We start from the raw sequence: 27,048 nt of genomic DNA, 5'->3' as shown, positions 1-27,048 counted from the left end.
TTTGGATCAGTATGGGTAATAACTAGGTTTTTCACACTGCAATGTTTCCTTCACGTATCTCTCTGCTCAGTCATCAGTTATAATGAAGAATAGTAGGAGGATGAAGATTTTTAAACTAATTGCAAAATAACCAAAGAAAAGCTGTTTCTCAAACATAAAGAGTTTGCTTAGGTAAAAATATTTTTCCCAAGACCTGGAGAGGTTCAGCAACCCTTAAATGAATGAATCTCTGCTGCCTTGGCAAAGAGAAAGACAATTTCTTTTGATGACCTCTGAAGTAATAAGAGTCTCCAGTCTTGATGGAGGAGATAACCTAAGATTGATTCAGTCTGGTGGCCCCTGGAATCTCAAGGAAGCTTAAAGCTTATATGGAAAGAGTGCACCTCATGTTTGTAGCCCAGCCAGGCAGGTGGGATTGGAACATTGTGTTTTAGTCATGTACCAATCAAACTGTTAAAACATAACTTACAAGAGAACACTTAGACAGAGGTACTGAGATCTTGGGGCAGTCCCATCTCATAAAGTAACCCCAAACAACTAAATGTGCCTATAAACATAATTGTAAAGATATTTTAATTCAGAGGAAGGAAAAAGTTTCAGATCAAAGTTCTGCAGCAAAAAGTTTCAGATCAAAGTTCTGCAGCAAATGGCCACAATTGAGATTTATAAAAACTTACGTGATTAAAATGCTCTGTAAGTGACTAAGGAGCAACATTTCTTGCTTCCTTTTTTTTTTTTTTCTTTTCTCAATATTGACTTCTCACCAGAAAAAATACAAGTTCTCAGTAACCTTTCTCTCAGAAGAGCCTCTGCCTACTTTCATGAATTCTCTCTGCCATTCTAAAGATATGCCTTTGGAAGGCATAGAGACTTGTATAATCCCCCAAGTCCTATTAATATCAGTAAGAATGATACAAGTTTGATTCCAAAGAACCAAAGGGAATGACTCAAAATGGCCTCAAAGCTGTTTTTCAGAGTCAAAATGGTCTGCCTCATCTTTTTGGCACTAAAATGTGCTGCTGCTACAGCAGGGGTCCAGCTCCTACTGCTGCTGACTTCTTGCTGTCTCTCATTGTGTTGTCTGCCATTTCATTGGTGGTACAGGACGGATAGGGGTTGGTCTTTTAATGACCCACATTGCTGAGAGCACCTAATTATGCAGGAACTTATGTAGGAATGCAACTCTGCTCAGCAAACTATGATGTAACTTTAAGTTGGCTTTGGCTGGAAGGTTTACAAAATGAACAAGGCACATGGAAGGCGTTCAGCAGCAGTATCACAATGTTCCCCCACAAATGTCTGATACAGGTCTAAGGAAAACAGATGTCCATCTAATCAAAGAGGGGACAGGTAGAGAAAGAGAGAGATATTAACACAGAGAGGGGAGAGAAAGAAACAGAGAAAGGAAAAGAAATAAAGAGAAGGAAGGAGAGAGGGAGGGAGGGAAGAAGAAAAGGAAGAAATTATTTCACCATATTACTCAGTGAAAGATGTATCTCCTGAACTTTGCAGGACACAATAACATTTGAAGTTAAAAATCTTGAACCACCAGATGGAGGATTTAGCCCTCTCTTTTACAATTAGTTCCTTGTCATGCCGTGTTCTACTTTTACAGAAAAACAGGGAAGCCAAGTCTCTTTTGGGTTTTAAAGACAATGGAATAGAAATCGGCCAGGAGAAGAAGCAAAAATGTCACTGTCCTAAGCAATCCACTGAAGAAAATTAACTTTCCCAAGACAAACACTGGAGATATTAAAGATCACTACTTTAATCTGTCCAGACACCTGAATGTGACATCTGGACAGCAAAATTGCTATTTATTCTTTCCAAGGAACGTAAACTGAGTCACTGGTACAGAACAAAGAATTTAAAGTCAAATTATGCCCCATGTGGCAAAAGTGGCAAGTGTCACCTGTGTCACATCATCCAGATACTACCAGATAATCTACAGCTCAGATGAAGAAGAAAATGAGAATGACTGAAAATTTCTTATTGGTTTTGACCCTGGCATACATCTTATCAAAAGCCATGGTGGTTAAATGTCTTGTTCTGAATCTCAAAAAACTTCCCTGACTTACACTTCTTGCCAAAACTTTTTCACTCTCTGTGAAGAAGGATGTTATCTTTTTCATAGAGGAGGTATCAGGTCATGGCCCCTGGCAAATCAACATGAATCACAGGCCACATGATTCAAATGTGCTCTAAGAAAGAGAATTTTAGCATCCTGAAACTCCATGCTTACAGCACTGAATGAGGAAACCAGTGAATTAAGAGGCCAATCCTTTCACATTCATTATTAAAAACAGTAAAGGAGGGAGAGTAAAACATTACCTCTGACTTATAACTTTTATATAGAAAAACCAGGCAGACTGGCCTGGCATTATTAATTTTACTAGAATATCTGCTGGATAACACAACAGATGTGCATGCAGGTAAACATGAACACACGTGCACACACAATACTGAACTTTGGGTTTGCAGCTAGGCTCTGGTAACCCATGTCTCCTGGGCATAAACCAACTATGAAGGAACAGGAAAATGTCAGTGTAATGGTTAACTAGCCCAGTGGGCTACCATTCATCACAAGCAGAGAAACAGCAGTGCAGGCTGCAATGCTGGTCCCCTTTACCCCTGGAATGTTGGTGAATGCCTGTAATTAAATTCAGCAGTGAAAAAACCTAGCAAATGTAGTGTCAATATAAGAAAGAAGCTGAATTTTACCTCCTGGAGCCACAAGTAAGGAGGACTTCTGCATGGAAGCAGAGATTTCCTGTGAAGCTTGATGTTGAAAGAACACGACAGATTCCAGTATCAACAGTTATCAGATATGAATGCATAGGTTTTGGTAGGATTAACAAGGTTATTGGTATCAGACCTAGGTAATTATTCCCTATACAGCAGTAAGTGATCAATTCTTGTGTCAACTGGCAAAGTGTCAATGTTGGTAGCTGCAACCATGGCACTGGTACTGCAGCAGAAGGTTAAAGTGCATCCATTCAGGTGAAAGACTAAACCAGGAGAACTCCTACAGCCTATCAGGGAATTCCCTCAAATACTTCTAAATCTTTCAGTCTTTTACAGCAGTGCATTGAAAGTGAACATACCACAACACCCACTGTGTTTCTTCCAGTGCTACCTTGGTAAGCATTTTGCAGAGAGGCAACACACTACTGCCTGAACTTCAGCTTGAAAAGACAAATTTCATCTGCTTTTTTTCTAGTTTTCAGTGATTTAATTTCATCAGCCATGGTAGAAATAACTATCAAAAATTCAGGTTTATTTTTTATTTTTCAACAAAAGCATTGGCTTCTTCTTTAAGAAGACCTTGAAATAAATGCTTTAGAAAAAATCGCACAAAAACCCCCAGATTCTTGCTCTACACAAACTCCCTTTCTCTCTGAAAGGGTTTGTTCTGTGTGTGGATAATTCATTTACTTTAATTATTTTGAAGTGCTTCCGTTTGAGTGGGTAGGAGTTAAGTATCCACAACACCAAAGTAGGTGCCAGAATTGGTTGTTGTAAACAAAATGTTCTGCTGCAGTGGCCCAAATCTGCACAAATCTGGGTATTTTGGCCTTTTCATAAAGAGTACCCAGATCCATGAGAATGTATTACAGGACTTACATTTTATGGATAGGTCATATCTTTCTAATCAGGAACTTCAGTTGTTACCCTTTGTTGGATGTTCTCAGTCCAGACAGCTTTCTGGTTAATTAGGTACACACACTAAAAACAAGAAGAAAACAAGCCAAGAAAGTCCTAGGAAAACTTCAGATGGAAGCTTTTGGACATAGTTATGTGCACACATCCACAGAGAGAAGAGGAGGATTCTAGGGAAAATACACAGGATTATCACTTTACAGTCAGTGCACACTGACTTGAAGAAGGATTCAAAAAATAAACACATCTAACATTTAAATTCCAGGCTGCATATTCAGTGACACCCTTTCTCTCATGACTGTATCTACACTCAAAACCAAAACCCCGGCAGCTGAACACCTACAGCTTTGAGGAATTTCAGTTCTCAATCTCATGGCAAAGCTACCATCCAAACGTTCCACTGTACCCACAGGCTTCTACTACACCACATTCTGATTTAAGTACATAACTGCAAGAAAACTACAACCAAAGACAGAGGAAGCTGCTAAAATGAAGAGTTTGTGCTACTCATCCCTTCATAGATACAAAGATGTGACACAGGCACCTGGAGAAAAATAAGCTATCTCCTCTGGTACGTCTCATTCCATAGGAGTCCCCATTTTCTAACTGCATTCCTGTGCTTTGCACAAACTTCCACACAGCTTTATAGCTCCTCTGCACTGTTGCCCATAGTTACACCCAGTATTTACAGGTAAGCCTGCAGCCTTGCTCCTCCATGGAGGTAAACAAAAGAGGAAGGGAAATGGTATGAAGGAAAGCAGGAAACAATTCTGCACTTACTTGTCTGTAGTTGGTAGCTATATCTTCGGAATAGTTGCTTTAAAATACAGGTTGTTATTGAGGTTAGGTTTAAAAATCTTTGCCAGTTTTGACATTCAGGTGAAGATATCGCTGCTGGCTCCAGAATAATTTGCATATCTTATCACTATATAAAATGTCTGAGGTGCGCACCAATCTGATGAAATTATAAACAAGAGTCCACACAAGTACACATGCCTTCCTGTTTGATTTCTGTCCTGTTCACTCCTCTATAATAAATCATATGATCATCTCATTCTAGCTGTAGGTTTAACTGTGCATGTAAAAAGGAAAATGATAGCAGCCTATTCTTACCCATACTTTACAGCTAAGAACCTGACAAAAATGTGATTTTGGCGAACAAACAGAAAGCTTATTTTGCTACCATCCACCTCCTCTTTTATTGCTACAGAATTATGTATTTATGTATTTTTAAAAATAATTTCCCACCCTGAAAGTAAATAAATAAACTACACCTCTTTTACTACAAAGACAAATATGCATGCCTAACTTTATGTCTTGCAATTAATCTCACGTATTTCAACAGGATTACTCATAATGATGTAAGCGAAATACATGTGTAAATCCTTGCAGAATCATAGCCTGAATTGCCAACAGTTATATGGCACAATTAAATGCCTAGGTATAAATGTCTCTACAAAAAGATCAGAAAAAAAAACAACTTTAGGCATAATATGTAACAAAATTTACTTCAAGGAGTGACTATGGGAGAAATAGCACTGAGGGTGTCGCTTTCCCCTGGGAAATTCACCTGTCACCAAATCCTTTCATAAATTCATCTTCTTCCTCTACCAGTTACCACCTTCACTTACCACTCTTTTCTCTATCACCAAATATGACTCTCCCTTCCCACACTTCCCCAGCTGCCACGGGAAGGAGGAGACAGGAGATGCATCTTACTCATTCTTTTGCACTGCGAAGCAGGGTGAGAGCACAGTCTGGCCCTTACATTAACTAGCACAGTAATAATAGGCTGATGTGCTAATTAACAGGCCTGGGGTGCACAACTTTGCTCCTCAGCCTGTTGCTGAACTGTTCACATGCCAGTGTCTCACTGACAATTGCCTGGTAACCCTACGGACAACCCTTAACCTATCACGAGAGTTCATTACAAGGAGCTGCTGATCAAAATGTATATAAATTGGGATACCCAAGCTGCCCAAACCTGCCTCCTGAGGAGTAGCCTACCACTGGCTTTCTTCTGCACATACTCATGAATGGCATATGAGAAGTTACTCATGATCAGATTTTTTACTAAAATCCACGGCTCACGCAAAAACTTCTGCTTATAAATTAACTCAGTTGGAAATATTAACTAAAATGCCAGGAAAACAAAGTCAATCCCTTAAAAGTTCAAATGACTATTTGTCACAAACATTTCACCTCTACTAATGAACTGCAAAAATGAATGATAGAAATGCAAAACTGTATTATGTTTAGCAGTTAACATTTTAATAAGAAGGAGATTAGCAATTTTTAATACCTCCAGTGCTTTGTTATATACAATAGCACAATAACTGAATATTTTAATTGCTAATTATTTAGACCTCATTCAGTTCTCACTCAGGCAAAACTCCCATTGAGGGACTCTTGCCTGAGAAAAGAGCTACAGGATTTGTTTTACTGTAATTTGAAAAAACTTTATATATCATAAAAAACTATCAAGTAATAGTGAGACAAAAATCATTAAATCCTTAGCAATATTAAATCCTACTGAAATTCCCATTGACACTCAACACCAATGTTTTCATATTAAGTAAAACAGATAATTGCAGTTTACCAGTTGAAACTTACCTGTATAATTTATGCCCAGATATGCTGGTGGCTCTTAAAGAGGTCTAATAATGTTTTGATTCCTCTTACTGTATCCCTGCTTTTCTCCTGTGGGAAATCTCAGTTCAGATGTGATAAGGAAACAGCATTTCCAAACAATTATGATAACAACACCTTCAGAAGCAGAAACATTAGCATTTTGTTTTACCTTTTGACTTCGGCCTCCAAAAGGGTTAAGAGCAGTTCTCAACACTTCTTTCTTATGCTGCTGTAAAGAAAATAAGTAAGTATGTTTAGGGATTTGCACACAAAAAACCTTGAGTTTCCATAACAGTCAAATAGCTGGTATTCAGTGGGGGAAGTGGGTGGAATGCCATATATATATAAATACAGCTATCTGAAGGAAGACAAAACAAAGTCCTACACATTCACATGTAGTGCACAGGTGACAAACAAACTAATTGTACTAGCATTTCAAATGTCATGCTATGCACATACTTTAGAGAGGAAAGTTATACAGCTGGACACAAAATAATTATGTAGCGATACTTCAAAAAAGTAAATATATTTTTTTTCCCCATTAAGTGTAGTTTAATTCCTCTTAGGGATAAAAACAAACGTGTGTAACAAACAAAGTTTTGCCACTTCTGTTTGTCATTCAAATGCATTTTATAAATGGCTTTAATGACTAAAATGTTCAGAAAACCTGTCCATTGCAGAAACCAAGAAGCAAAAGCAGACCTAGTATCATATACTGTTAACTACTAAAATGTTCAGAAGTGGAGAACCTTTACTTATTTAGAAAGAAAGCACACAACGTGTTGCTTTCCCAGGTAAAGGAGATATAACACCAGTAGGCTTTCAGGCTCATTGTTTCCAAGCCTGACTTTCCACTGGCTCCCGGCTACTACAGGGATGGTTCTGCTTCTTTCTCTGAAACATGCTCAAAATTTCTTTTCAGATCTTGTAATTCTCCTTTTGTTTTCTGGGTACTTTCTACCTGTGGTCATTACAATCAAATGATGCATCCATCAGCATTTGAAGAAATTTTCCTATTATAATCCCCCAGGCTGTGTGGGTCAGTCCTGAGTGTACTCAGCATCATCTGCTGGATGGGAGCTTCCACTGTTTTCAGGGAAGAAGTTTTATTTTGCTTGATCTAAGGCTGTGCAACAAATGCTTCAGCTTTCCTAAAGCCTGCAGTTGCCTGAATAGAGAGAGGCTCTCTGGACAGTGGCTGTTAGCTCTTTCCAGCATTACACAAGGATGGTCTGGAACAGTCTGTCACATCTGCACAGACAATGAATAAAGCAAAGCAGAAGGCCTAGATATTGAGTAATGAGGGTTGGGTTTTGACCTTTAAATGCTGCTGGATGGATTGCACAAGGTTATGTTTGATTCAAGCGACACTATTGGGTACAAAATTGTACTGTTTGCCTAAAGTCTACCTCATCTACCAGCTGCACCACTCTGTGCTTGCTGGCACACTAGAGAGAGACGGCTCTGCTGAGTGAGTCCGGTAAGAGAAGGTGGTACTGGGGAACCTGGAACAGCTGAAAAGCATGGAAAGAGCATGGGAAAGTATGATCACAAGGTGTGAGAGAAAATTTTCTATTTTAAAACCCATCGATCTGTCAGACCTCCAGCAGTGCTTAGACTCCTCATGCTCTGCAAAGGATTAAATCCAAGTCAAAAGTCTGTTTCTCTTCTCTGGCCTACTGGCAATTTGAAAATTTGTACAACTACTCATGATGACAAGCTACCCTCTTGTCAGCTGTAATTTTTGCCAGAAACTGCTGTAGAAGTCTGTATAACTCTTACAGTTACTTTATTTTCACAATCATTAATTGATCCTTTCTAAACATTTGAATGCCTGAATTTAATTAGAGGCAACATTTCTGCCACAGTTTTTATAACTGTTTTTTAGACATGGTTTAAATTCATCAAGCCTTATACTTGAGATGGTAATTTGTTGGACCAAGACAGCTGTTTCCAGGCCATACACTTTGTTTTCCATTCCAACCTCTGTGTTTAAACCTTGTGGTTTAATTTAGATCAACAGCTTATTGGTGATTCAAATTATATCATATAAAATAATGCCCTCAAAATCTGATGCATCTGTATGACATCAATGGAGTGAAAAACTCCGCATGCAATTCAGGAAACCGCTTTGTTTTTTTCACTTTTACATGAAAGTTAACTCCATGAACTAAGCAGAGGTGAATACTGCACAGCATAGGCTCACTGGAGGCTTACTGGGCTCAAAGCTAAAAGTCTTTCAGTCCTCTGAGAGGCTTGAGGTAGGCCACAGTGATTTCCTAGAAAAATGTGCTTTTCAGGATGAAGTAAATGAATGAAAATGAAAAGTAAATGAAAAAAAATTATTAACTCTGCTTTTCAAATATCTAATCAGAATGAGATCTACCACAAAATTAAGAAATACAGAAATGGACAACTTAAACATTTCTAAATTAAAAATGCCTCTTCCATTATGCTAATTGCTTGTACAGTAACAAGAGCATCCTGTACTGCTGAAAATACAAACAAGAGGAACTATACAGACTTTTTCATTTCCTTATCTTGATGCCTTATAAGCTGCATGACCTTCTGACATTTGCTACTAATGAAAAAAACACTGTTCAGTGACCTATCATCAGATTAAGTGAAACTGAAATAAATACATTCCATTCAAGAAAATGTAAAGAATGCGTCACTTTTATTTACATTTTCTCTCAAGGTTATGGGGGGGGGGAAGGGGAGGCAATACTGTAGGATGGTAAATTTTCTCTTTTTAAGATCCTACATTTATGAACACAATTCAAAGAGTAAGATAAATTATATTAGCATTGCTCCAGTTCAATTCCTTCCAAACACAGTCATCACACATACAAACTTAAGTCCAGCAGCAAGTGAATGAAAGAAATCACTGTTTACTAATGCTAAGAATATAGGAGCCAAAAAGAATCTCAGACATGATTCACTGTGAGAATACTCGTAAATCTCTTGGTCTCTTTTGAGATTCAACCTGGCATGAAACTTGTGCAAAATGGACAGCACATCACAACAATGCTCTAAAAAAAAATAAATAAAAAAAAAAAGTGTGAGAACTTAATGTTTGTGGAAAAGTCTTATCTGCCACACTTAAAGCTTGAAATCCCCTCATTTTCAGGGCAGCATTTCTAGCAGGAGAAGAGATTGCCTCACACAGGCTCACCACTACCTCTCAGCTTTGAGCTGAGGGACCATGCTGAATGGTCAGGTTATGTGGCTGGTTCAACCCTTCACTGGACTTACAACCATAGAGCAAATCTTACTGACTGCAGTAATGTGTTTTTGTGATATGGACTTTGGTCCACTGAGAACTAGGGTTGAGATATCTGTTAACTTTTCTTAAGAGTCAAGCTTGTCTGTCTGGGAATAAAAAAAAGAACACATCAAGTGACTAGCATTAAATTCCATGATAAAGACATTGTCTGAAGAATTTCTGAAAGAACCTGCCCAAAGCTGACTACTGATCTGGTCTGCAAGTATAAGATAATGAACTGGACATGATTTGGCATTTTTGTGGGAAAGGAAGCTTCATACATGTAGAGAAAAAGTTTACAGAAGCGACCTTGTTACAGTTACATCCTTCACACATGAAACAATTTTCTTTCAGGAAACAATTTAAGTTCCCTGTGCACTACTCAAACCTATTTGAAAAATATTGCTTGCCCATATTTATCTCTGTGGAAGACTTGGATTAAATGTCTAGGCTCAGGACAAAATGATCTTTGAAGGCAACAGTCACATGATGGAGAAAAGGGAGCATCTGTAATGCTGTCTGCGAGGTTGATATGCTTTCACTTCATGTACCATAAGTTTACTTAAACAGAAATCATCACCTGGAACATGAGCAGCAAATGGCATTTTTAATATCAGAGGTACTAGCAATGAGCCTGTGCATTTCTTCAGAAGGAAATACCAGCGCAGACAGGGAATTAAAACATGCCATGGTAACAGATGAAGACTTCAACTGTCAACAAAATCAGGCTATTAATTTTCACATAAACAGTCTTTTAAAATCTTTGATTTTTAATATACAGTCCAAAGATCACTCTCACATTTCAGCAGCTTTTGTCTTTTAATGCCGATCACTTCAACTGACTTTTCACACTAGCCTGTGCTTTGTCTCCCCTTTGGAAAATGTGAGTGAAAATATCAAATGATATCTTATTCTGCCAAGACCAAAGGAACAGTTCAAACGTTCAAAAATATTAGGCAGTGGCCTTACTTAAGGCAGGAAGGGAATGTGATTAGCAGTGGGCAGGGGAGGAGGGGGGAACCAAACCCAAATCCAAACCTGTTCTCTTTCTCTATTTCAATCTATGCTCAGGGCTAGACTATGTGAAACAACAAGCAAAAATTACTGGACAGAAAACACAGAATTATTTTGCTTCTCATCACATTCTCTTCTCAAGTGACAGATACTGAGATTCAAGAGGAGCCTGAGAAGCCATTAGCCTGTTCATTACCACTGAAAGCAGAGGTGCCCAGACTGAGCCACTTGGAATAAACTATCGCCTGCCAGAGGATGCAGTCTCTCAGTGGATGGCTCCAAATGTGGCTGGGAGAGCACAGACAGCAACAACAGAGCACCTGTGGTCTCCTCAGAAGACAAGGATTTCAGACTTTACATCTGTCAGTTCACAGCATCTCCCCAGACCGTAACTCACTCAAACAACTGAAAGCGGACACATGATGTGTCTGTTACTGATCTTCCCCTTCAAATTTCTGTGCTATTTCTGAAACAGAACAAGGCTGGAACTTTCCTTCTACTGAGATGAACCAAATGTCACCTCGTAACAGAGACCTCTCTGTCTCTGGTCACTGAAAACACAAAGTAGGAATCAAAGGTGCTGCTTTTGTTTGAAAAATCATTATCACCTTTAAGATTTAATTCCCTCAAAACACTAGAGATTATTCTGGAGGAATGAAGAAGGGAAGTGAGAGATGACAATTCTCCATTCTCTCTAGAGATTATGTGTCCCTGCAGATTTTGTTTTCTGTGCAGTACTTAACTCCTTGATGCCTTTTCTCTCATGATCTCTTCCTTGGCAGAAACTTCTTCAAATTTAAAAATCAGAACATGAGCCAAGTAAATAAAAATAAATAAATAAAGTTCAATGCCTATAAAAAGTACACAGACTAACCTGCTTAATTATTAACAAGTAAACATAACAAATTCTGAATTATTTACTTAATCTTTTTCAGCTACAAACCTCAGACTTTTAGAGCATGAAATACATGCTTTATTTTAGGACACAAACCAGGTATTTTATAAGGCTGTGGACTTTTTTTTTTTTGGAGGTGGGGTTGTTTTGAAGAATATTCATTTCTTATTAACCCCCAAACTTCCTCTCACCAAACCATGCTGGAATTTATAATACAGAAATAAGAGTTTTAGTGTAAAGATCCTGTATTCACGTGTTTGCTAGTGAATAGGATGGCTGTTTCTGAACTGCAGCTGAGCAAAAATAAGATTCCTGTGAGGCATATACACCTTCCTCAGCTTCTGTACATCTGCTAGGAAGATGGCAGATTCAGAGGGAAAACCTGGTGAAAATTCCAGACAGAAGTTCTACAACAAAGAATAAAATAGCCTCAGTACAATCACTTTTTCTTTACTGAATAAAGCTGCCCAGCTGAAGCAACCTCATCTGTGCCACAAACAAAAGAAAAAAGGTCATCACCACTGGCCCCTGAGGTTCTGACAAGATGCTGTTCTGGGTGGAACCTCCAGCTGGGCCCATCTTTATGTTCTCCCTCCTGACACATTGTTCTGACTAACGCAGTGCTGATGTGACACAGCCTTCCCAGGTGATATGCTGAAAATGTGGGAAGTTCAAAGTTCCTTGCTGGATAAAACAAGTGACATTTCTTTACCTGCTGAAGTTAGCACAGACCCTTTGAAGTCCCCAGCATTCAGTAGTGTAAAACAACACCCATCTCCTCCTCACTAACCTCAGGCCATCACACAGTCACAACTTTTTGTCTGAACGGTAATATCATCATCATCACCATGGCAGCAACATGGTTGTAAATCTCAGACAACTTTTCTTAACTAGCATTTCATAGAAATTATTCTGTAATATTGCTTTTGAAGCCCTGGATTAATGATGTTCACAAAATCACAGAATGTGCTGCATTGGAAGGGACACACAGGGACATTGAAGTCCAACTCCTGGCCCTGCACAATACACCCCAAAAGTCACACCATGTCCCCAAGAGCATTGTCCAAATCTTTCTTGAACTCTGTCAGGCTTGATGCTGTGACCAGTTTCCTGGCAAGCCTGTTCCAATGCCAACTCACATACTAACATTCCCCCAGCACTGACACAAATATTTACAATGTGATATCTGATAACGTATTTATTAATCTACTCTTAATTGCTATAATGGTCAAACATAGTTTGTTCTTTTTTTCCCTGGTTTTAGATCTTAACAATTTTGTCAATATTTATGTACTATACTTTCTTTTTTTTTTTCTTTTTTTTTTTTTTTCTGCCTACCAAAGCCTTCAAAGGATGCAATTCAGGAGATGAGACAGTTAATCACAGAGTTGGCTTAGTCTCTAATTTAGGTGGCCTACTTATGTTAGCAACATTTTATTAGCACATTATGCTGTATATTTAATATTTAGTACACTGTATGAGAATGGTTTACTGTGTACTGCTCACATAAACGACTTACAAATTCTGTTTGACACATAGAGAAGAGTGTATAAGTAATACATGTATTTCTGAGTATACCTAATGCTACAGAAAATAAGGATAAGTAGAAGGCATGCAGAGAAAACACTTAAATATATCTTTGATGGACTTAAAGGCCAGCTTACAAATACTTCAGTAGACAAAAGATGCAGCATTAGTGATATACACATAATGCCCTTGAAGCATCCCTTCTTTAACTTTTGATTGCAAATCTTCCTCAGCTGAAGTAAAAGGACTTTCATTCAAAATTGCTGAAGTCTCACAATGGAAACAATTGCAACAAAACAAACAGCAAATCCTCCCAAAACCTTTTGTATTTTACTAGACCCAGAAGACAAAGTAGGATCTTTCTCTGAGTTTGGAAGTGCTTTCAGGACATTTTTCAAGAGGCAGATAAGTTAGCTATGTCCTCATGAATTATGCAGCTTTTCCAGTGTGTACTTACACAATGCTAGCTGGAAGCCCCTGGGAAGGATGCCCAGTGCATATGAGCAGCAGGTGGTACCAAAGGAGAATTGCTCAGCCAAAGCAGATCCAAGTTTTCCTTGCAGAGCTCAAGAGCAGATCTGAGCAGGGATTCCAGTTATCTGGCTATATAGCTATAGCTGTTTTGGTTATATTAGTGTTCAGAAGTTCAGAAAATCTCCTTTTCACCACTGAAAAGGAGATTTTGACTTTAGTCCTCAGTGAGGAGGAAAAGTATACTGGTTTTTGCACTCCTATTTGCAAAGTGAATCAAAGCTCAGGCATCTTTATAGGCCAGAAGAGGGAAAATCATAGAATCCTTTAGCCTGATATGAATCAGTCCTATGTCAAAACATAATAACAAAACCCATAAGCAGTCCTGGTACAATTCTTACATTTGCTTTTGATCTCTAACTAGTGAAGCATTCACATTTATCAGAAATACATTTTTTTGTTATCAATGGACAGGTGAATATAACAGAGTGAAGAAAGGATGATAACCTCCCAAGACAAGTGGTCTCCAGTTGACTCTGAAGCTCACAATACCCCAGCTAAGCAGCAAAAGGTCATCAAAAAGCAAGAAAACTTATTTGTAATCAGTTTTAGCTTTTTGTATTTCTTCTGCTGCATAATTTGTCAATATATCTATCAATCGTTCCATAATGAGGTTGCTAAGACAGATGCTAAGACTTCAGTAAATATCAAATTTCTTTTGTGTAAAAACAGATGATCACAGCAAAAGCATTTTTTTTTTTTCTGCTGGTAAAGTATTTTCAGTATTATTACAAAGGACTCTTACTGTTTATTACAATCCCTGACAAAATATCAGTTCCAAAGCTTTTCCCACTATCATCAGTTGATGTTTGTCAAGTGACATTCAAAACATTTTTATTTTTAAAAACAAAAACAAAACAAAATTGAGCCTATTTTCCATTCTTTTTATTCTTGTACTTTACTGGATTTTTCAATATTACTCCAATACATGTGTAAGACTTACATGGCATACCTAAAATGCCTCACAGTAGAGAAATTTAATTCACATTTCCTCTAGGAAAAAAACCCACAAAACAAAACAATCTACAAAACCTCTTAGAAAATGTGTCTTTCCCCAGTTATATTCAGTGGGGAACATTAAAAATTCAATATTTGCCACTTTGCAATGACTTCTGGACACAAAACAGTTCCTTCATGCTGCAATAGGTTTGTCTAGTCTAAACATAGAGGGAATTAGAACAAAAATACACACTTGAAACAGTACTAAACATAACACCCACAAAACATCTTTGATCCTGACATCATTCTTCCCCTTATTTTTTCCAAGTCATTCCTACCATTCATTACAGATATTTATTTTTTATAAAGATTAATGTATAAAAATCAGTATATAGAAATCAAGTAACAAGAATGGGCCTAATTAAAAATTAATAATATTACAAAAATAACTATTATATTAATCAATATGAAGACTGAGATGTTCAGATCAGTGGCACATTTTTAGTTCTAACATTCATTCTGCTTTAAGGACATGAGGACAGTTGATTTAGTAAAAGCCTTAGCTGAGATAATGTCAATATATAGTATTTGAATTAAAACTGTGTTGGGAGCTATATTGTAAGCTAGCAGATATCTCCATTACAAGAATGCATCATATCTTATAGGACAAATACAGAGTTTGTACAGATTAGGATTTGAAAAAACAGCCCAAAAGGATCTCCTCTTTTAGCTGAAAATTCACCAGCAAAACTGAAGGGATAGTTGTGGATCAAACTTACCAAAATCATTAAGATTCATTTAACTCACTGCTTATTACACAGCAGAGCTTTTAAATCAAGAAAGCTTTAGTACAAATATTTTCCATAGTAAAATCTGTTTCTTGAAGTGATACCCCTCAAAACATGAAATCCACTTGATATTTTTTAAATAGGACCTACATATATGACTTCTATCTGTATTTTTCTCAAACTTGCACCATTCTTTCATTTAATACTGGTCAATGGATTATTCAAGGTTTTGTGCTGTTACGTTAAAGGAGAGTAAACAAAGATTCTGAAACAGGTCATATAATACAAAAGTATGCTTTCTGATAATAAACACTTTATATTGCAGTAGAGTTTGGACATTACAGCAAGATTGATGTATTAGGCACTCCAGTGACACAGACTGGAACACAGTTGTCACTAGAAAAAAATTTTTCAGACAAGCCAGCCAAAGGGTGAAAGAGCAGGAACAACTTTTTCAGATGAGTTGAGACACACAGTTTGGAGCTGTTTAGGAAATCTGTGACAAAATACAGTGTTGAACTTTTATCTCAGGTTACACTCCACTGCTTTAACAACAAAGCCTTCCTTCCTCTCTATTACTTATATAAAGCAAAAAAATCCCAGAATTACATCTACCCCATTAACTGAGCAATTCCAAACATCATGCTAGTTCAGATTTGAAGAACTCCAGCATCAACCATCTCAAAGCACTTTAAAGCAAAACCAAATAGAACTAGGTTATCCTCGCTGTGCAAGTAGTGAAACAAAAACATAAAGGCATTAGGGCAAAGTCATCTCATCTAACTTTGGCCATCTAAAAGACACTGTGACCTAGGCTGCTCCCTTCACCACTGGAACAAGGTGAGCAACTTGAGAGTGCAATTCCTTCTCTTCTCAGATACCCAGCTAAGTCAATCACCAATGAAATGCCACCCTCTCTTCTGCCTATTCCTTCCACCTAGCCTAAAGAGACTAAATGCCTCATATTTAGCTGAGTGAGCTACAGATCTCTATTCCATCACAAACTACTCTTCCCTATTCTCTTCCCTTTTTCCTGTGAAACAAAAAGCCAGTGAGGGGCCAAGGTCTGTATGTGCTGACTAGTGAGCACACCCATGGGGAACACTAGGTGCACACTGCCAGACCTGTGAGGGTATTGACAAATTACACAAACAGAACTCACTGCTTCTTAGTGGCCAGGGATTCAGACATTTCCAGAGGTACTGGCAACCAAACAAATGGCTGGAAGTCTCTAGATCTAGCTCAGATTTGTGCTGCTCTAAGCCCAGAGTGCAAGCCCAGAAGGAATATCCATGATGCTGTCACATTATAAATAATGCTAACAAATGAAACTCATGAGAGTCAAAATTAATTTTTTTTTTTTTAATAAGAAAGGTGATAAAAGTCTGCTATCAAACTTTGATCACAAGTCCTATTATTCAGAAAAGGAAATACCTCTGAATCTCAGTGAAAATTAATCTGTATGTGGCTGAAACTACTTTTAAAAACTAGGAATAACTGCATAGATTTCTCTGTCAACTGAAAGATCAGATTTAGGCATCCAAAAACGTTTGACTTTTCTATTGCAGATCTGCACACATCAGAAAAATCTGGCACTACACTGCATGATAGGACCTTAAAGCTCTGAAGTAACTGTGAAGTAGCATTTCAAATAGCTCTCAAAATGAAAACTGGTTAACACAAAATTAGAGTGATACCTCCTCCAACATTAAAACAGACACTGGGAACGAAAAATTCGTTGTCTTGCCTCTCCCACAAAAGAATGACTTTGACTAACAGCTTCCATTCTATGCATAGAAAGCTAAGTAATGTATTTCTGTGTTTTTGCCAAGTAAAGCCTGGGAAGAAGTTCTCTAAAGAAATCACAGGGTACCAATGGAGTCGCATGAAAAAATACCAGCACTTTCACTCAGTCACTTTCAAAGTTCTAAAGGGAATGAGAATCAGACTTTGCAAATTCAAGCTTCTCTTTCTTCAGTTCCTGGCAAAAAGCACCGAGTCAGGTACATGGAAAAGCACTAAAGTCTTGCTTTTAAACAAGTAGTGCTGTGTGGTGAATGGACCTGAATCCTACAGGCTCATCCCAAGCAGAGCAGTTCCCAGGGAGTCAGTGCTGGGAACACCAGTGCCATGCTCCTGCCTCCCAGCCTCAGCAGGTTCCTCTGCTCAAAATGAAAGCAAGGTGCTAACAGCCATGGTTATCTCTTATCAGCAGAGCATAATCAGCATTTAAAGCAGCAGCTAAAGATCAACTCCCAGTGTTTCCAGCTTAGGGGAGAGGAGGCAGAGGGATGCGAAGGAGCTGCAGATCCTGCCACTGGGAAGCACAGCAGCACTTGATTAGCTCATTTGTCAGAGCAGAAGGATCTTCCAGAGCAAGAGTAGTGGAATGCCCTTTCCTAGGAATAAACTTATATGGCAGAGCTTACCACCCTCTTCCATACATGCAAAATGCATTCATTAGACCTGCCCATTACAAACAGAGCTGTGCTAAACAAAAAATACCTACCGAGAATCAGCAGTGAGTCTTTCTCCAGGTAACAGGACGAAAAAACAAATGGAAGAGCTCTCAGTGATGATATGATGCCTATATCCATATACTGATAATGCTAACACTAATAATTCTTCCTGAAGGTACTACCCTATCAATAACACTTTTGGACAATTTTTTTAAGGGTATGAAAGTAATTTTAAGACTTTTCAGAGTATTATCTTCACATCTATCTACTACAGTTAACTTTCCAAATCACCATTATGCATAGGAATTAGACTGACTGTTAATGTTTATTTTTATGGGGAGGAAGAAGAATATCTCAACTCTGAACTTTCCCCTTTTGTTAATGATTAAAAATTTAATTAAATATTAACTTTATTAAATTAGTAATTTATATGACACACCTAAAATTTACCTACAACACATACTAGCCAAATCTGTTTGTTGTTTTGGGGGCAGGCGGATGGAGTGGGTGAAGGATCCAGAAAAAACAAAACAGTTTCCATAGAACTATATAGAACATCTTCTATTTCTCTGAGAATAACATCTATTATTTAGCATGGAGCAAATATGTTCAGAGGCTAAATGGTCTCTTTCAAATGACAGAGGTATTTTTTTTCCTCCTTTCGTTTAGTACAACATGCCTCTGATATACCAAAATAGCTTTTATTTAAAAGACAATCTTTATTAAGTAATTTTTAAAATGGGAATTACAATATGTACCAGCAAAAATTGCTTGGCTGTTTACTTACTGATTCTTTACAGAGGCCAATTATTTTGCCAATGGGCAAGATGAAATCTGTTACAAAGAATAAATGGGACTTGTACTTTAAATCCCATTCATAGCAGAGAGTTATTTTGTTTTTAGGTCTGGTCACAGAAAAAAAAATTGAGACATTAAATTGAAGGCTGTATCATACTTCAACAATAATAACTGGTGCCCCAAACACTTTCCACCACAAATCTCGCTGGCAGGATTCCTACTTTACAAGAGAGCAAAAGCTATCAGAAAAACAAGTCAGGGTGAGATAAAGAACAGAAGAAAATAAAAGGTTTCCTAACTTCCAGTCTTTTGTGAGAAATTATTAAATTTCTATTTCTAACCCAGAGACATTACATCATCTTATGTTTTAAAGAAAAAAAAAAAATCCTGCCTTTTAACATCTCTCTTGTATATCCACCTTTGCATCCATACCTGCGTAATCCAGTATCACAACTAAAATAATCCATCAGGTAGGTATCATGGCCATTCAAATCTACATGAGTGTAAAATTTCAGTCCTTACAATATTGTTTACCTGTATGAGCCCCTTAAAACATGGAGCATTTCTGTTCAGCAGAGTCCCTCCAATGCTCAGACTTCAACAACCCTCCCTGTGACACCACAGGCAGTGCTTCCCAGTTACGTAGAGTCATGCTCAATTAGAAAAAGTCAAGAGTTAACAGCAGGATGCTATAGAGAAAAAGCTAAACTTATGAACATGTTCAGATTGCCATTGCCCAAAAATCTGAGTAATGTTCCAGATATGTTATGTTAATCTGTTACACAAGATTGCTGTAATGTGAATATTTTTTTAAAGAGTACATGAGGGTGGTGTTGGGGGTTGGATGAAGGCACATGGCCAAAGTTATTACAGAACTGAAGAGGATTATTTTAATTATTATTGTACTATTAACCCTCTGCATGGTCCTGTTTTACCAATGCCGTTGTGTTTATGACTCTAATGATCTATAACCATTGTACTTGAAATTACTGTTGATCACTGAGCATTTCAGAATAAAAACAGGTATGATTAGATGTGTAAACCTCATTTGAATGCAGTTTTATGCATAGAATGGATTTCTATCCACTAAAAAACAGCCCTTAATAATAAGATATCAAGGAAAACACAGTGTGAAATGTTATTTTCTGAATGTGATCAGTGTATTCTAGATACACCTCATAATGAATGTGACCAAATACTGAACACAAACTGAAGAACAAACCCTTTGTGTTGATGCAAAATTTGAGTGGCAGGAAAAAAACATTACAGAAGATAAGGGTTTTCATTCACAATGCAATGTAAATTAAAAAACCATGGATACAAAAGAGTAGAAACAAGAAAGGTAATATAACAAACTTAAATTTCACCCTTCATCTTTACAAGGATCAAAAGAAGGGCACACATCTTCATTCTAGTCAAATGGCCACTATAATAATAAATTACAGTAGCTCATACAAGAAATAAAATATGAAGGACTCGGTTATGTTTTAAATTGAAGGAATGCAAACCACAACAAAAAGAAAGAAACAAAACAAATTGTAAAGTCTATGGGGTTTCATTTTTTTTTAAAATAAGGGGCAAAATATACATTCAAGTAAGGTATATCCATATTTATGCAATCACTTTGCTGTTGACTTCACTGGGAACAACATGAAGCTCGGAGACTTCCCTTACCAAGCCTATTTTTACTCTAAATAGGTCTTGACGGTTGTAGCTGCAAAGCCAAAAAAAAAAAAAAAAATAAAATTAGGCCAAATTTTATGTGGTCATGCTAGCGTGGTGGAAAAGCTTTCGTGAGGATTTGCTGCTGTTACTGCATTTGTACATCTGGACCCCCACAGACCTCAGAATACTTAGACATCCATAGATACTTACACGGATTATTAAATGGCCTGTTAGTAAAGAGAGGTGGATTCAGGACACTGACACATTTGAAATTGGTATCTGCAACTGGACCCTGACATTTCATTTGGATACTTAAAGCATTAATGTTATTGTATCCTGAGGACCTATATTAACAAGTTTGACGTAACAGATGGAAGCTTTTTCAGAAAAATGTAAACAGCTGATCTGAGAGCCTGCACTTTCTATAGACAGAACTTACAGTGAAATATAGCACTCTACTGTTTATTCCAAACACATCATGGCATTGTAAGTAGTCCACTTTATGCAGTGGAGAAATACAGTTAAATGTAAAAGGAACACACATCAAGAAAAGAACATTCTCCTCCAAGTTCTCTGTTTCTGACCTATCACAAAAAAAAACCCCAAAATCAAGAAAATTGTTGCTCTCTATAAGCCAGAGCAGATAATTTGAACCAAACCTCACTGAGTCTTCTTGCAGGGCTAGTTATTGCTCATTCTCGACATCATCACATTTCTGAATTTTGCTAATTTAAATATTATGCTAATTTAAATATCTATTAGACTAGACCTTACTGATTGTCTGTAATGTGAGTAGCTTTTTAAATATATACTTGCAAACCTGATCCTCAATAAAAATAAACAATCTGCTTAATTAAAAAAAGAAGCACAAAAAACCAGGATTTTTTGTGGAAATGGGGTTTAACTATTCTTGGATTACCTTTCTTTTCTTCAAGAAAAGAGGGTAATCCAAGGTCTTCAAGTTGCATGACTGTTCTTGCATATCTGTTTTAAGGGTGTATTAATAATATAAATGATTGAAAATACAAGAAATCTAGTTTCTGAATTTTTCATGTAGTATATTTGCTTTTGCACATATTAATAATATTGGAAATTAACTGGAAATTAATAACAATAACAATTAATAACACATCTGACTGCTTCTTGCATGATTTCTGTGATGCACTAATAAAAGACACTTTAAGAAAAGTTTAAGAAAAGAAAAGGAAGTTCAGTGCTCTGAAATGGTAACTGCAGTTACCATGTTTCCCATGTTTACAATGGGAAATTACCTACTGGACAACCCTGCCCAGAATTCTTAGGTTGAAATGGGACAGATTTCAGTTTGTGGAGATAAAGATCCAGCCTAGGCATCATTAGCAGCAGTGCTTGTAAGCTGTCCTCTGTTACAAAAGATGAAAGATGGAAAACTGTAGATCCTACATGAATGAAATATGCAACAGATTCCCAGAGTTGTATCTGAACACGGCTCTGGGTTTTTTTCCCTGGGAAAATGAGAAAATCAGATTATTTAAGGCAGCATTCCCAAGTAATTGATAGCATTATCTTAATAACTTGGTTAAATAAGTAAGCAACAAGAAAAAGAGATCCATGTTCACAACAGGCAGTGAAAGCAGCGCAGAGCTGCAGGATGGGAACTGCTCAGAAGTAGCACTAAGGCTCTGTGGTCAGAGTCCAACTTGCATACCCTTTTATTCAGATGCTCTTCTCTTCCTGTGAGTCCATAACACGCTTTTATAATATTGCTAGTATGCATCAGAGAAGAAATATCCACATTTATTAGGCTTATGACAATGTAAACACCATTAGAAGTGGTTCTGGTATGACAACCCTCATTTTGCACTTCTCCATTTCTAACTTCCTTTGTCAATGCTCTCTCTCATCCACTTAACACTTTCATTTATTGTCTCAAGGCCAGATTTTCAGTACTTTCTGTTCATCTCCAGCTCTCTGTCTGCAGCTTTGCATGACAAACTGACTCCCCTGCTGTCATTTGGGATACTTTAACTGGGCAAAGTCCACATTCAGTTACTTTAAATATTTCTTGAGTATCTATTCACTCCAAGCCTTAGTGATCTCCAGACTTTAGTTTACATTCTTTAAGATCTGATTTTTGCCCCAAGTCCAGTATTTTTACAATATAACCTTTATATAAAACAAATGTTCCAGTACATGCAGAAGATTAAAGGAATGAAGGAAGCACTCAGCTGTCCTTTAATTTTACATGTGTTTAATGTTATCTTGGAGAAATGTATCTATTTTCATTTTGAACCTGATCTGCAAACTATGTTGGATGATTGTACAAAGAGTCAGCATGAGAGAGGCTTAAAGAAATAAAATGGAGCCAGGAACAAGCACAGGATGTTCAGTGGCAAAATCCACTGGATAATGTTTGTTTACTCTCTTGGTACTTCTGACTTTATTTACTATATCCAGAGGACTGGAATCCAGAGGCAATCAGGCTGGTGGGTTTTGTCTGGCCTCTTACACACAGAAAGCAGCTAGACATTTCCAATCCGGGTTCAGCTACCCAACTCTTCTTCTAGTCTTGGGAATGGAGATGAAAGCAGGCTGTTTCAATTAGCCTGGCTATAGAGATGATCTGGAGCTGCGAATTAATTGATTTGAAGACCAAGAGGGACAGCTCCTACATAATAGAGGCCATGGAATTTCACTCTGTAATTACAGTTAAGTTCAGCTCCAATCCAATAGAAATCAAAGGTGACCATATAAGGCCCATCTCTAATCAAAAGTGGCTCTTTTCCCTAACCACTAAGTGTAAAATATTCCATGTTTCTTTCTATTTCAAAAAGCCACCTGGGTCTAAAGTGAACCTGTGTGAAAGATCTTTATTCCTGTATGGACAGGAACAAATTTTCCACTGCTGCGTGAAAAGACTAGAACAATGAAAGTATCGGGAAGGGAAGCGGGAGGGGGGAGCAAAGCTCTGCCTTTTTGGCAGTACTTGCAGCACATTAGTTAGGGTAGGTGGAGTCCTGCTGGGTCTAACCAACAGCTCAGATCCCCTGTAACATTTAAGTGGCCCCCAGCTTTACACAGTACATCTCAGGACAGGGAGAAAAAGCTCATATATACATACATTTTAAAAGACGCGAAATTCTAGAGCGCGTATCCAAAGCAGATCAATTGCCTTTGCGATAATCTCAAAACAAAATGTTCCACCAGCAGAACAGATAAGAAGAGCCAAAAAATGGAAAACACTTGCTACCAATTTATTGCAGTCACCCATAAACTATTACTAGAACATTATGTATTGGGGTTCAAGCCAGAAAGCTATTAAAGAGGACTGCACTAGAGTCTTTCCATTATGCTACAGAAGCATTAATAAGTCTTTAGAGAATTGTGTTTATGTTGAAAGAATAATCTTATAATCAAATTTTCACACACACACACAAAATGCAGCTCTTCCTAGAATTCCTGTGTGCCTTTGCTCTTTCCCCCACATTGGCTGGTGTCTCCACAAATACCATCATTTTCTATGTTTCTCTCTGGCCCAAACCCTGATGTACATTCTTTGTGTTCCAAGCTGGATAAATTTCAAGATAAATGGTGCTAATTGACAGTTTTAACGGGCGCAGGATGTACCACATCCTTTCCCCTGTTGTCTCTCTAAGTATTTTTCACACTCCTTACAGCCATTCTTTATACAAGATGGGAAAAGAGTTAAAAGACAACGCTTAGACACACAAATAATAAACATCTAGTGATATTCTGTGGGGCTGTGTTTCCAACTCTGTTACAGGAAAACCTCTAATAAATCAGAAACCTCCTTTCCCATTTCAGAGACAGCACAATAGCCAGCTAGATAATTATTAACCCAGTGATTTACCGTTTTCACCTCAAGAATTGATGTTACCTTTGAAAAGCTGCATGCTTTCTTTTCAGCCACTTTCTTCTGATAGCACCCAGGTGCAAACCATGTAACAGAGCAGCCCAGGTGGAATTAAGGCAGCTCCTATAGCCCTGGAAACCCCTTAAAGCAGTACAACTTGAGTTTAAATGTATGAGGCCATCTCACTCCAGATAATACCTAAGATTCTACTCAAATAAGTAAGAAAAAGACCTAAAATTCCAAGAAGGGGAACCAGGTCCCTTGTATGAATTTATTCATATTCTCCTAAGCAACTAGTTGAGTTAAGAGCTAAAAACTGTGGTGGTGTTCATTGCTATCATCATCACCACCATGGTAAGCAGATAACCAATTCCACTGATATTCCAGCTTGGAGTCCTAGGGAGTCCAGGCCAGGGGAATGGTACTGTGTTATGACAGGTTTATGATAACATAACACCTTTCCTGATTTGCCTCTTCAGTTCCTGGAATATTCCTAAGGTTTGAGAGATGACTGGTAAAGCACTTCTGGTTGCCAACTGGCCTGTAGGCTGTTCTCACTGGGCAGGAAAAGTTAAATTTCCTTGCAAACAGGGAGATTCCTTGGCAATAGAATACCATTTTAATGGCTCTAAACACTAATTTTGCTGTTTTCTGAACTTGCTGGCTAAATGCCCTTAAATTGGATCAGACAGTACTGATATACTTGACAGCAAATATTCTAATTTGAAAAATAGTAAAAGCTTGCAGCTCTCTCTGATGTCAATGAAAATTGTAGAAATTTAGGATTATTCCTTGACTTGGGCCTTTAGAATAAACTAAATTGGGGGTCAAATGTATCCCTTAAGTAACTTCACTTGATCCCATGTGTTTTTTAGCTCTTGATTAATGACCGTGGGATATATTGCCTGCTCTGGCAGCACATTCATGTGTGCAGCTCTTCTACTTGCTCATGTAATTAGTAACATTTCAATCAAACTTGCAGCAAAAATAATAAGAAATCATTTCTACCTGCACTAATGCACAGGACGCCAGAGAGTGATTTTGCAGGAGATAAACAGGCCACATCTACAACTAAATCTCTCTCTAGAGTTTGCCTCTTCACAGCAGGACTCAGGCTCTCCTGCCATCACTCAGCTCAAGAGGTCCTTTTTGATTCTTCAAAGGAAACAGCATCATGTGCCAGCACAACAACATGTCAGAGAGCCATTTTAGGCAAAACCCTCCACATACTGCTTAAAAACTCACTCTATGCCAGGAAGGAGAATGAAAATACTTAATCACAAAAATCAACACCCCAGAAAGGCTTGGAAAGTGCCCAGGTCTCCAGAGGAGATTTCTTCTAGGACCTCTGCAGCAGCTGAGTTATTGCATCTTCTGCTCCAGCCCCATTAGTCCACACGCTTGCAAAAAGTTGTCCACTGCTTCCCTGAAAGGTTTACATTAAGACAGGAGTCTGGTGCCCAGGAGAAATATCCTAGATGTTTTCTATGCTTAAAAGGCAAGATGTGCCTAACATGATTTTTCTGTAAAGAGCAACTGAAGTATGGTATTAATAAAAAATAAACTATGTTAACTTATGTTAAATCCTCCTCTCTTCTCCAAAAATACACAGCTGAAAAAACCCTACCCCAGCAGTACTAATGCACAAGCAAGTCCTCTCCATCTGCCAAATATGTAGGTCATTTCAACGAGTGACAGAGACAAAGAGGCCTGATTTTAATTCATGAAATATTCCTGCTAATAGCAAAGTTATTGAGACATCTGTTAAAAGCCTGACCTGTTATAATGGGGGGATATCTAAAATTACTGAAATTTCTATTTAAATTAATGCTACAGTATTTTATTGGGCATTTAAAAGAGGTATTGCTATTAACAAAAACATTATATAAATTAGAAACAGGCCTACAATAATCCTCCAGATAAAATCTGGTCCTGTCTTCTAATACTATGGTATGAGCTTTTATTTGTGCGTGCGCTACGTGTATACAACAATATAGCAAATACGTTAAAAAAAAAATGAAAAAAAAAAAATCTTGAGAGCCATGGCAGCCTAGTTTAAAGTTTGGCAGAGAACAGTTGGCAGACATTAGAAAAAAAAAAAAAAGTGAAAAAAAAGTAAATATGTTTCATGGCCTGTATATAATTGAACATTCTTCAAATTCCTGTAATGGAAATGTCAATACCATGGAAATCCTTGAAATGTGGACACAGACAGATAAATGTGACTGGAGCCAAACACCTCCACCCAGAATGAATAGCAGACCTTCAGACAAAGAAAATCTAGGTAATAATAAACTACCCACTCAGTAAAAGTAACTAAACTAAGGCTTTGCCTTTGGGGTAGTGGTGAAACGAGCAGAGGTGGCAGCTAGGAAAGGAAAGCTGTCTGAAGGACTGCCCTGCAGAGGCAAAGCACACACAAGATATGCCTCCACCAGCACTCAGAGAAAGGGAGCTGAGCACCAGGGAGGACCCTCTGACACTGCAGGCAGGGCTGGGCCCTGGCTCATGATGGCCACAGCAACTCTTAGGTTGTGGGATTCAACAAAACAGGACCCACACCTGCCTTTCTTTGGTTAGGTGATGTGCGAGAGGATGCATCACACACAGGGCTGGGTACCTCAGTCTCGGAGGCTGAATCAGCAGCTTTTTGCTGAATGCTCTTCTTCCTGCTGGCTTGCTCCCAAAGGCCAGTGTTAGAATGGGGAGGCCAGATTTTCCCAGGCCACAGAGATATGAGCTAGAATGAGGGGCACAGATCCCAGGACTTCATTACAGTTCCTAAGAAACCACTCAGAAGAGCATCTCAATCCCAAACAAAAGTGAATATGCAGCAGCATTTTTTCTCTTTCTCACCCACATCCTGGTTTTCTCACAAGATGCTCCATGCCCACAAAGGTAGATGTTGTAGGGCTTTCTACAATTCTGCCCTTGCTATGGATGCTTTGTAGACTGATGAAATACTGAAGTGTAACCAAAAACTATGTGAATAACCAGGTACAACTAAGGAACAAATCCTCAAA

At 37.9% G+C, this 27,048-nt stretch overlaps 1 protein-coding gene across 22 annotated transcripts in view; it reads right to left on the bottom strand.

Moving 5' to 3' along the window:
• The window catches only part of ZBTB20 (zinc finger and BTB domain containing 20), a 473,996-nt gene that overhangs the window by 380,679 nt on the left and 66,269 nt on the right, over positions 1-27,048 (bottom strand). For 12 of the 22 annotated variants that reach the window (XM_058829841.1, XM_058829861.1, XM_058829842.1 and 9 more), the window contains one exon: positions 6,461-6,520. The gene's annotated coding sequence lies outside the window, so the exon portion shown is untranslated. Of the gene's footprint in view, positions 1-6,273; positions 6,361-6,460; positions 6,521-13,449; positions 13,634-17,759; positions 17,921-27,048 lie in introns of those variants that run through there. The other 10 variants (XM_058829852.1, XM_058829850.1, XM_058829853.1 and 7 more) reach the window with 4 other exon arrangements.

This window comes from Poecile atricapillus, chromosome 1, assembly GCF_030490865.1.
Source record: "Poecile atricapillus isolate bPoeAtr1 chromosome 1, bPoeAtr1.hap1, whole genome shotgun sequence".
Classification (NCBI taxonomy): domain Eukaryota; kingdom Metazoa; phylum Chordata; class Aves; order Passeriformes; family Paridae; genus Poecile; species Poecile atricapillus.
This window is presented reverse-complemented; position numbering and strand designations above follow the sequence as displayed.